This window comes from Lissotriton helveticus, chromosome 3_1 (assembly GCF_964261635.1).
Source record: "Lissotriton helveticus chromosome 3_1, aLisHel1.1, whole genome shotgun sequence".
Taxonomy (NCBI): domain Eukaryota; kingdom Metazoa; phylum Chordata; class Amphibia; order Caudata; family Salamandridae; genus Lissotriton; species Lissotriton helveticus.
The window spans coordinates 1,227,972,065-1,227,983,370 of record NC_136061.1 but is presented as its reverse complement, the minus strand read 5'-3'; the positions used below and the strand labels follow the sequence as shown (position 1 = coordinate 1,227,983,370).

Here is an 11,306-nt window from a genome sequence, read left to right as displayed (position 1 = left end):
AGAGCAGAACAGGAGGTTGAGCAAGATGTATCTGTTGAAGCATTGGCTTCCAGATTTCCAGCACGAAAAAGGAAGGATACTCCACCATCTTCTCCAAGCACCCCTTCTGATGATCTGGACATGGATTGGACACTGACTGAGTCCGAGGCACACCAGGCGAGACAAAGGAAAATGACATTTTCTGAAATACTTGAAATTGTCAAAGAGGATGAGGACGATGAGCCTATCATTGTCAGGAAAATTGGCTGAGAGGACACCGACATTAACTGCTCCTATTCAACCTGGTCAGAGCGATGTGACATTGACATCACCACCACTGCCAGCTTCCATATGTGTAAGGCTCCCCCTGAGATCTGAATCCACCACTACCTCCTTAGAAGTATGCACTGCAGAGAAGCAATCGTCGACACACTCACCTATCTCCAGTTCTTCTGGGATTGGCAGCGGCACCAGTGGCCCACTAAAAAAGTTCTAATCCCTAATGTGGGACATTTTTACTACTAGCAAGCAGTAGGATAACATTGTGATATGCTCCATTTGCCACACAAGTATTTGTCAAGGTAAGCCTGGTTCACACTATGGTCTGGAGATCAAACAACTCATATGAAAAAACATCCCGCAATCCGCTGGGAGGTGCACCTCAAAAACATTGCTGCAGGTGGTGATGGTGTTGAGGGAGGGGAATCCATTCTGAAGATGGTGGGAGGTGAATGTGATTAGGAAGAGAGCTTTAGGCAAAGCAGCCCTGTCCCCAGCATTGCACTAGTTTCACCTGCCTCAGCATTGTCGAAATGGCACAAGAGTCAGATGGAAACATCACAGCATATCGTGACTGCCCCAACAAGATGCACATTGAGTCTACTGCATGCTGATTCCTCCCTCCTGAAATCTTCTGCGTGGCATCAGAAAAAATCCAGACTACTCTTACAGGTATGTTTAGGCAGGTGGGGCCAAACAAATGCAACCACCCAAAGGCAGATTTTTACCATGCAAAGCTGGCTACAATGTTAGCGCTGGACCTCCTCCCTTTTTCTTTTGTGGAAGGAATGGGGTTTTAATAATTTGTGGTGGTCATCTGCCAGAAATGGAAGGCCTCAGCCCAACCTATCTTGCCAGAGTTGCTGCTCCATTGCTCCATCATGATGTGCTGCAATTGTTGGACAAGCTTTGCAGCAGAGTGTTGTTCACACTATCCAACTGATGCCAGACATGTGGAACCATTGTCAAGCCACTGAATACATGTGTATCACTGCACACTAGATCTCTTTTGAGGGTGTTAGGCAACAGGTATCTACAGGCCTCAGGCTGAAGAAACTTTTAAGGGTGTTTGGCAGCATGCAACACTAGCCATGTTCGCCATGGAGAAATGCCATAGAGCTGCAAACATCTTGAAAGACTTTAACAGCAAGGTGTTTGAATGGCTGCGACCCAGAGGTCTCAGAAATGGGTTTGTTGCCATGGACAATGGCAGTAACAGAGTTAAGCCATGCAGATGGTGGTTATCTTAGAGTCCTGTGTTTGGTACGTTATATCAACCTGACTATGCAAGACTTTTCAAACAAAGAAATGTAGTCACCAACATACTGATCACCTGCAGAAGAATGAGCACTAATTTCAGCCCTTCTTTGAAAGCCCAGAAGCAGATGAGGATCATTCAGCATGCTTGTAAGTACCAGTTAAAGGTCTCATACAGGACTCCAACATGTTGGAACTCAACTTATTGCATTTTGCAATGTCTGTTTGAGCAGTAAAAACCAATCAATGATCATGTCATTCAAAGAGGAGGGGATGCAACAGGGGAAAGAAAGGAAATGGACAAATGGGTCTACTCAAATGCCTGACACAGATGATACTTCCTTTGATATTTTCATGCAAGAATTCAACAAGTTGGACCAGACGATGAGCCAATCCATCCTGTTGTTGCATATTCTACAGGCCCAGTCAAAAAAGGTGTTGCAAAGGTTCACAGGTATAAACAACAACATATAAGCCATGACTTGGATAAGAGTGTAATCCTTCACTTAGCTGTTAATACAAGGCTGCAAAGAGACATCATGTCATCCAAATAGTATATCTGTTCTACAATTCGTGATCTATGGTACATAAGAATATTGGACTCTTTCATTTCTATTTTAGAAGGGAATGTTTCACAATACAAGACGTAGATCATTGAGCAAGCCAGAGACCAAGAAGAAGAATGGCTGGCAATTAGAGTCCCATTACCAGGCAGAAGTTTTTGGTGCTGCTTTCAGCTTCCAGAGAGGGCAGTGCTCTTGTTTCACAGCAGACAACACCAGCACTAAGAACACCGGCAACAACAGCAACAGTAGAAACAGAATAATCAGTCCTAACCTCTACATTGGCTTGGTTTCAAGGAGCAGGGCTTAAGTCATGTGCAGAGGTGAAGGCAAACAGGTTGAACAAGTGTCAGCACCAATTTCCATTCAGAGAATGTTCCAGGACTATCTGGATGACCCAAGAGAGGTCCACGTAGATCAAAACCCATTGGTGTGTTGGTATGGGGAGATGCACTAAAGGCCAGAGCTCATCAGGCTGGCAATACAATGTCTGGCTTGTCCTGTAGCCAGTGTGTCTGCTGAACATGTGTTCAATGCAGCAGTTGTTACAGTGAGAAGGACCAGTCTCTTGCCTCAAAACCTGGAGAGACTGATCATGATCAAAATGAACCAACACTTCATACCACACAATTACACTGTTCCTGAAATACCACTGAAGGAGGAGGAGAATGACGGCGATTGGTCAGACTCCAGTATGTTAGCTGACCAACATCTGGGTGCAGCAGCTGAATTTGAAGATTAACTATAGTCCCCTGACTGAGTAGTCCACCATAGGACTTTTTAAATATTTATTGTCAAACGGTTTTGCCCACAAAAAATAATAATGGATGTAGCTAAAGGAACATTATGTATCATGTTTGTGTCTGACATACGCAGCCCCACTGTTTTTAGGCACATGTATGGCTGGGTTTGAGATGGAGCAGTGTGCAGTGAAAAAGCCTTCCCATTCCCTTCAAGGACAATGGAGACAATGCCTGCCTCTATCCCATGATTATCCTTCATTTTTCATCCCCTAGTAGGGCTGTCCCAGTGGAGATCATGTGATTTAGAAGACTGACAATATGTTAATTGCATCAATGATGGGAAATACAATTGTGTACTACCGTGCTTGGATTGGAACAGGTAACTATTGTACCAATGAGTAATATATTATCAAGTGATTGTGAGTGATGATGATGATTCATGTGGTGGCAGACAGTGAGGGAGAGTGTTTAAACTAATTTGTAAACTTAACATCGATGATTTGCAATGTTCAGACCTGATGGATGATTGGCCCTTTCACACGTAGCAGGATATACTTGCAGGGTCCATGAAGTCAGTTTAGTTAACAAACACAAATCTACACAAAATACTCAGGCTCAGAAGGAGGATGGAAGGACGCTGGGCAGGACTATCTCAACAGCCAGAAGAAGGAAGTTATCAACTTTAAAGGGAAACCAACACGAGGATGACTCTAAGAGGCATACTCAGCTCTGTGGACTGGAAGGAGGTGCTTTGATTTGGGAAATGCTGCTGAGTGTGCGTGGTGGGTCAAATGTGAAACTCCTCTATTATGTGTTTATGGATGGGGGTTGTAACTGGTGTCTGACGTGATGTAACATCATCATCACATCATGCATGCACTCAGCTAAATATTATGACAGTTGTGAGATTGATCAGCCAGTTACATGCAACTACTTGTCCGTGTTTGGTTGTAAGTTGCTCTCACTTCTTAGCTAGTTGCACATGAGTCATAAAATGAATGATTGCAGCATCCCATTCTCTTGCTCGGCCTCTGATTCTTGGTTCACTTCTCATGAAGCTTACCTTCTGTTCTCCTCCCTGACTCTACAATATTATTTCTGTTTTACAATTCACTGGTCTTCTCTTCTCCTACATGAAAGGTGAAAGCTCCATAACATTCCTGCTTACCATACTGAACTGGTTCAGCCAGGCACCCAAGATAGACATTCCAAGAAGAATGCAGATGCACTGCCCAATTTCGCATATATAAATACCAAATTGGGCGGTGCATCTGCATTCATCTTGGAATGTCCATCTTGGGTGTCAACAGTATCATCTTTTTTCACTATCATAATTATTAGATCTGTTTCAGTTCACTCCTTCATGATTTGTATTTTTCAAACCTAGAACACAGAACATTTAGATATATATTAACTTGATTTTCAGGGCGTAAAAGACTGTTTGAAATGTATTTAATTGAGCTGTCTTTCCTTCATTTTCTTTCAAAACAGATTTGATGACGATGATGATATGCTGCTTATCGCTCTGATGAAAATTGTTATTGTGAAGTGTTTGTGTTTGTCACACCTTTCCCCAACTGCCCTTTCCCATCCATTCATCAAATCCCTAACCTTCTTCCACAAGGCTTTATGATTTATTGAGGTGTGACTTAATTTGCACCATATATGGATCACACACTTGATGGGGAAGTTGTGGTGAAAGCAATACCAACTCACTTTGGGATCTTATATTACCTGAGCTATAGCCCACACCAGCCCCATTTGCCCACCCATGCATAAAAGGGATTCATAATTTAGATATAGAACCTCATTTGTCAACATCATCATTCAGGCCCTGTGTTGCATAAACACTTAACCTTATCCACTCCTGGCTCTGAGTCCACTTCTCTTGACTCAAGGATTTTGTAAGTTTAGTTTTAAAAGAATAATAGCTCCCCATTGCTCGTAAGAAGTTACTATTGCTAGTTTTTCTTATAATATCAGATCTTTGTTGTGTCATGGTGGTAGTCTGCTCTCAGTATTTGTACAGGTTAGATGTAAATATAACCCATTACCTCTGTGTTTTCTTCCAATCTAGTTGCTTGTGATCGATAATCCATTTGATTAATCCGACGGATGGAGTTCACTAAGGTGGGTGCGGCACCTCCCTTGTGATGCCTTCCTTGTTAGTGCGCTGGCCTGCTGATACTACCTCCACCATTAAGAAGGCAACGTGGGAAACCCTGCAGTAAGGTTTTGAAAGATTGAGAGAGGTAGCAGCATCACTTCATCTATTCAGGTAAGAGAACTATGGAGTGAAGTGAACTAGCTTAGTTAGTAAATAGCTATCTTCAACTGCAGATAAGATGTTTTATATCTAGATTGTTGATGGCAATATAGGCAATGGCAGCATACCCTTCTAATGGACATTATAGCTATAGAGGGTAGTAGGACAAGGGTATAACTAACTAAAACTAACTGGTATACACTTTGATAAACAGATTTTTTTTAATACAGGCTTCGCCAAACGGCAGTAAAATTGAATACAAAACACTATTTTAGGCATAAAGTATCAGAGTAATTTTTTCCTTTGCTTTTTCTTATGAACAATATAAATTTTAAAAAAACACCCCCACCATCCACAACAAGCTTTCCCCTCTCCCAAAATAAATCAGCCCAAAATGTTCAGGGAAAAGTCTGTAGTCCTGTTCCTTTCCCAATTCCCACCCTCTCCACCCACAACAGAATTCCTTCTCACCAAAACAACAAATGAAAGCAGGGCTTCAGAAGAGGGCATCATCAATGCGGGTCTGAAGACTGTCCAACTGCTGATATAGGCTTGCTATCTTCTGGTGAAGCACCGCTAGCTTGACATGCACATGGTGTTGGAAGCAATCTGGGTAGAGGAGCAACAGTGTGGTTCAGGTGGATCCCAGTTGCTGGCCGCGCTGGTGATGTTGTAGCAGAGAAGGAGGCAGCTTGCGGTTGGTGAGAGGAACTGGGGCCCAGGTCGGAGCAAGTTGGCCCCACCCCTCCTCTGGAGGCTCTGGCCTGCTGACAATATTTGGTCTGGATGGCCTCCATCCTCTGTTGCCGGAGGCGGGCTGCAATCTCCTGCCAAGGTGATGGTAGTGATGGACCAGCTGGAGTAGCTATATCAGAAACAAAAAAAAAACTAAGAAAAGACAAATTGTAAACAAAGCTCTGTGCAAATACTTATTAACAAATATATAGTGGAACAGTAGCAGTACTGGTCCCCTGGGGACATTGGAATTTTGGATGTGATTAGTTGTAGTCAAAGGGTCATTTTTTACCCTCACTGGCCTCTCCTAAAAGCACTGACTGGATGCAAGGAATTAAGCCATAATACCAACAGATTAAAAAAAACTAAGTGATTTTATTTCTTTTAAGGGATTTCCTAGTAAAGAAAACTAAACAGATACATTGTGTGTAAATAGAAAAATAAGTTACCTCTCATTAATGAGTAAGACATTATGCACTATGCAGTGCAAGTATTCTTGTTGTGCTAAATTAATGGAGGCATGCTACAAGTTGGATAAATTGCTACACTCTGCAGTCTACCGCTGGGGCAGCTGTCATGATCAATTATCTTACTTTAACTCCAATGGCCTTGCTCTTATTCGACTGCCTTTCAAATCTATCCTGACTGCAAAGAGGCAGATGAGAAATAATATTACTGCATCACACACATCACGTATAAAATGAGGATTTCCTGCTGCTGTAAGTAGACATGGTAAAAACGATGCACTGCAGTGCAAGGAAAATATTGTGATATAGATTTTATATGGCATGTTCATCACGAAGTATCCCATCTGCCAAACTCGAAATCGGACACTTAGTCCCACTTTACTCCCTGACCTCTCCCTCCACCACAATTTATTTTCCACAAATACATTTGCTTGGCAGTAGGGAAAGGAAATTTAACTTACTCTTCTACAGGGTAAATTAGTGGGATTAGACCATGTAGGTAGAAGTTGTACTAAAGAAGAGCGTGGTGTCACTAAGCAACATGTGCTAAGCTTTGGCTTAGTCAGTCACTATAGTCGAATGTTGAAAGAGAAGACCATTTTGAACAGGCATAAATCCGTTATGGAAGCTACAAAATTTATGTACATAAACAACTTGGAGAGAGAATTGCGACACATGCCAAGAACGGCACTTACATATTTTAGATACCACGTATACCTCCCCTTTTCATTTATTTTCAACAAAATATTTTCAACTACAGTTCAGTTAGCAGTATCTTGGGCATTTTTCTGGTTGACAATGTTAGAAAAGCCAGGCGGTCAAGCCAACCTAAAACTTTTCGTAATGAAGGGGCAGAGCTTTGATGACTCTGAGTCATTGAAGCGCAATCAAGGGGTGGAGTAAATTGGTCAATGAAGGACATATGGTCTTGGTTGGCAAATGCAATGGGTTCTCATACTGCTTTTCTGCCAAGCAGCACTGCCATGGAAACTGCTAGTATGCTGAATAAATGAATAATAACACAACACAACGTTGGGGGGGCCATCATGACCACTGTCTCATTTTACTCTTTGTGCATGAGCAAGAAAAATAAATTCTTCTCCACCAACATGCGTAGAGAAAAATAGCTTACTTGGGCCTGCAATCCTCACAGTAGAGTACCTAAAATCTGATTTTTTCGTCGTACAGTACCAATCCTCAACATATATAAAAGTGTAAGGGAAAACTTACTAACAAAGCAGAAGAAAGCTACAGACTAGTGCAGACAGGAGGAATTCAGCTACAGGGACAGACAATATAGAAAAAAAGGACAATGCAGGGATAATAAGTATTTAACAAACATTAGATAGAAGAGCAGTTGAAAAAAGGAGACAGTATTAAAAAAGTAAATAAGGCAAAATTATTCTGGCAGTGGGAGAGGTAAAAGTTAGGGAAATAATAATATTAACCCAACTTATTTGGGCCAGCAGAACCATTGACAGTGGTGCTGCTGGTGGTGGGACTTGACTTCGATAATGCCCTCTTCTTGCCCTTGGGTGCTGCTGTAATAAATAGAGAAGATAAAAAAATCAGATAGCCTAGAGTAATAGTATTGAGTTGACCTATTCCTAATTTCCTAAATCCTATTCTTAATTTCTGAAACCTAAACTGCATTTGGAACAACTAATGCATTGCAACAAATTATCTTTGATTCTCAACCCCCATTGATGGGCCAACTCAATCTCTCTTTTCAATGCATAGATGCATACCACATATCACTGGGAGATTGGGACTGTATGAGCTAGATAAAGAAAGGTACAGAAAATACTAACTTGCTGATATTACTGCTACCACTATCTTAGTGACAGGACAGAGGAGTCTGCATGACTTCTTAAATAATGAGCCCAAGCGAGAACCTACGATTAGGTAGTGCTGAGCACCTGGCTTGCTCAAATTGGATCACATAATATTCGGGAACGTAATCTTAATTTACCTCTGAGTGTGAACAGCATGCTATTTGCTAAAAAATGTATAACCATTGTAGAAAACAAAAAGCAAATAATTACTCACTGAGCCCCGTAACCTCAACACCCTGCAGGTCGAGCAGGTCCTGGTCGTGTTTGAGTACGTCGGCCCAGCGGTGCATCAGCTGCGGCATGGTGTGCTGAACCCCAATGCTTTGGCACATGCAACGGTGCACTTACACCCAAAACATCGGATGCTCCTGCAGGCCAGACTACCTCCCAGGTCTGCCACCTGATGCCAGCATGGAGGTGAACTGGCACTGCACATAAAAAGTAAGTGAAGCCACATCTGCCCTTGAATAAATAGGGTGGTACTGGCGTTGACCCCAAGGTATGCTGCTACCAGAAGCACTGGTGCAGAAGCTCATGCTTGGCACTGCTTCTCCGACATGGTGCAGGGTAGGAAAGGAATAGGAAAAGTAGGAATTCAGTAAGAGAAGAGAGAGATGCAGAAAGGAAGATCTAATAAAGTAGAAAGGGAAAACAAAAAAGGACAATAAGTAACAGAAAAAGAAAAAAGGCAAACATTTAAAATATACAAACATAAAGAAACACACTGATAAAAAGAGGCAAATGAAGGGTGGATGAGTGGGAAAGAGGTAGGATTAATCACATGTTAGGGAAGGTTACAAGGCCTAGTACCAAACAGAGAACAGGAAGCAGGTAAAATAAAATGCCATGCCCATGCAGACCCCATTGGGCCCTAGTGTGGAATTTGCTAATACCCCAAAAACGCTGCATAAACGGGGTGGTGAAGCATTTTCCACCCGTTGGCGGGGATATCGTAACTTATTTGGGAACTCCGCAGAATTCTGTGGAGCAAAACTCTGCGCAGGCCTAGTTCCACCTTAGCAGCTAATGATGCCCTATTGCCTTCTTGTCCCATGGCACTTTTGCCCACTACTCACCCTACAGAAGAAGTGTCAACTGGCATTGTCACCCCTCGAGTAAGGAGCCCCCCTCTCTGCCTTAAGGCATTGTCACCCCTCGGCCAGCTGCCATTGCTATGTGGACCAGACAGATAGCTCGAAGCAATCACATAGAAGCTGCCAGTCAAACATCCTCTTCTGGTCTTCAGGGACAGCGATGTCCTTTTCTTGAAACAATTTGTACTTGGGTCCCAGGCCTTCTCCTGTGTGAAGCACAATGACCTTCCTTCAAGAACGCAAGCTACATGACTGTAACTTCTTCTCTCCTTTCCTGACTTGTAAAACAAAGACACTATTCTAGCTTATAAGAGTGCTTCTTTCACCTCTAACACTAAGTGCTACCTTCTACAGTCTAAGTTCATTATCTGAATAGCAGTGCTAAGATTGTGGGAAGGGTGGTTTTTGAGCATATGAGAGACCAAGTGAACCAAAATATCTTGAGCCCGTTTCAGTTTGGTTTGCACTCAGGCTAGGTACGGTGGAAGAGTGCTATAACTTATATCTAATTGTTGGCAAATAAACTATAGCCAGGCACTGTCCACTGTAGCTGGCCTCTGTGGATTTATCCACACATTTGACTGTGCAAATAGAACCAAACTTTGGTTTATGCTGTTGGAACTAAGAATGGATTGCACTTTGGTGAATTTTCTGTACACTTTGCATGAGGATCTAACGGATGATCTAAGATATGGATCGGCGGGTGAAATGTCAAACCCTTTTACACTTGCTAGAGGGGTGCCCCTTGGATGTATCTAGGACCTATGTTGTTTATTATTTATATAAGTAATTTGGGCTCGCATTTGTGCAGTGTACGCACGGATGTACCAAGATGAGGCAGTTCTCTTGGCTCAAACTCCATAAGCTTTGCACTCCTTGGTAGAGTCATTTGTATCCTTTATGAGTAACCTTGATTTAAGTATGAACTTCAGAAAGTCCTACCTTATGGCATGTGGCCCATGCAAAAAGGGGGTTGCATCACTGCATATTAAGAATCAATCCCTGCATAGAGTAAACAATTTTTGTTATATTGGAATCATCTTTGATTCACCAGGAACTTGGCAGTCACAGGTTACCTCTGCTCATCTGAAATTGAGCAGGTCATCTGTGCCCCTACTTGCCATTCCCCAGGCACTAGGTAGTGTTAAATTGCACCTTGTTTAAACTTTAGATACACGCAATGTGCTCCCGCTGCTTTGTATGGTGCATGGATTTGGGGCCATTTTAATTCTTCTTCCATACAGATAAAGGAAAATCATATCTGGAAGTGATTGCTCGATTTGCCCAATGCAGTTCCTATTTTATTATTCACTCAGAGCTAAGCCTACCCTTCATTACAGACAAAATCAAATTGGCCTCACTTTTACCTTGGGTTAACATGTGGACTAATGCCTATGCCAGTCTGGGCAGGGACATTATTTTAGACTGTCTTAAACTAAATAGGGTGCGGTCTATGCCTTGGCTATAATACCTCTGCGTACTGTTTTGTGAGTTAGGTTTGTCTGATATGTTTATCGCACCAAGCAATTTATCGAAATCTGACACGAAAGTGGTTAAGGCCAGATTTCACAAATTTCACCACTCTAAAAGATTATGGGGAACATGCATCAGGTATTTACTGGGCACAAACGTGCTGATTTGCAGAATCGCTCGTTTGCAACTGGCAAAAAGCCATTTCCGATGCATCAACTCAAAATGCATTTGCAAAATAGGTAATCCCAATTTTGCAATTAACTATTTTGCAAATGCAGTTAACGAATCACAATTTGCGATTCCCTAAATGCAATACAAGAAGCATTCTCAGAATGCAACTTTGCATTAAGGAATCGTAAATTAACATCAACTGCAAATTGATGTTAATTTGCAAATCCTTAGAAAAATGCACAAAATAGCATTTTTCTAAGTGCCATGTGGCACACACACATGTTCTTAGGGCATGTGTGTGCACCACATGTGTACACATACCATGTTTGGGGGTGCATCAGTGTTGCCTTTCAGCCCCCTAGCACCCTTGCAATTGCATTCGCAATTTGTAATTACCGCAATTTGAGAATGCTGTCCTATTCATTCCTATGGGCCACTAGGCCC

The 11,306-nt window shown here is 42.2% G+C and overlaps 1 long non-coding RNA gene across 1 annotated transcript in view; it reads right to left on the bottom strand.

Moving 5' to 3' along the window:
* Positions 1-5,541: 5,541 nt before the first annotated feature.
* Positions 5,542-11,306, bottom strand: part of LOC144824917 (uncharacterized) — a 978,282-nt gene continuing 972,517 nt past the window's right edge. The window contains exon 4 of the long non-coding RNA XR_013609176.1: positions 5,542-5,952. This is a non-coding gene — a long non-coding RNA (uncharacterized LOC144824917). The remainder of the gene's footprint in view (positions 5,953-11,306) is intronic.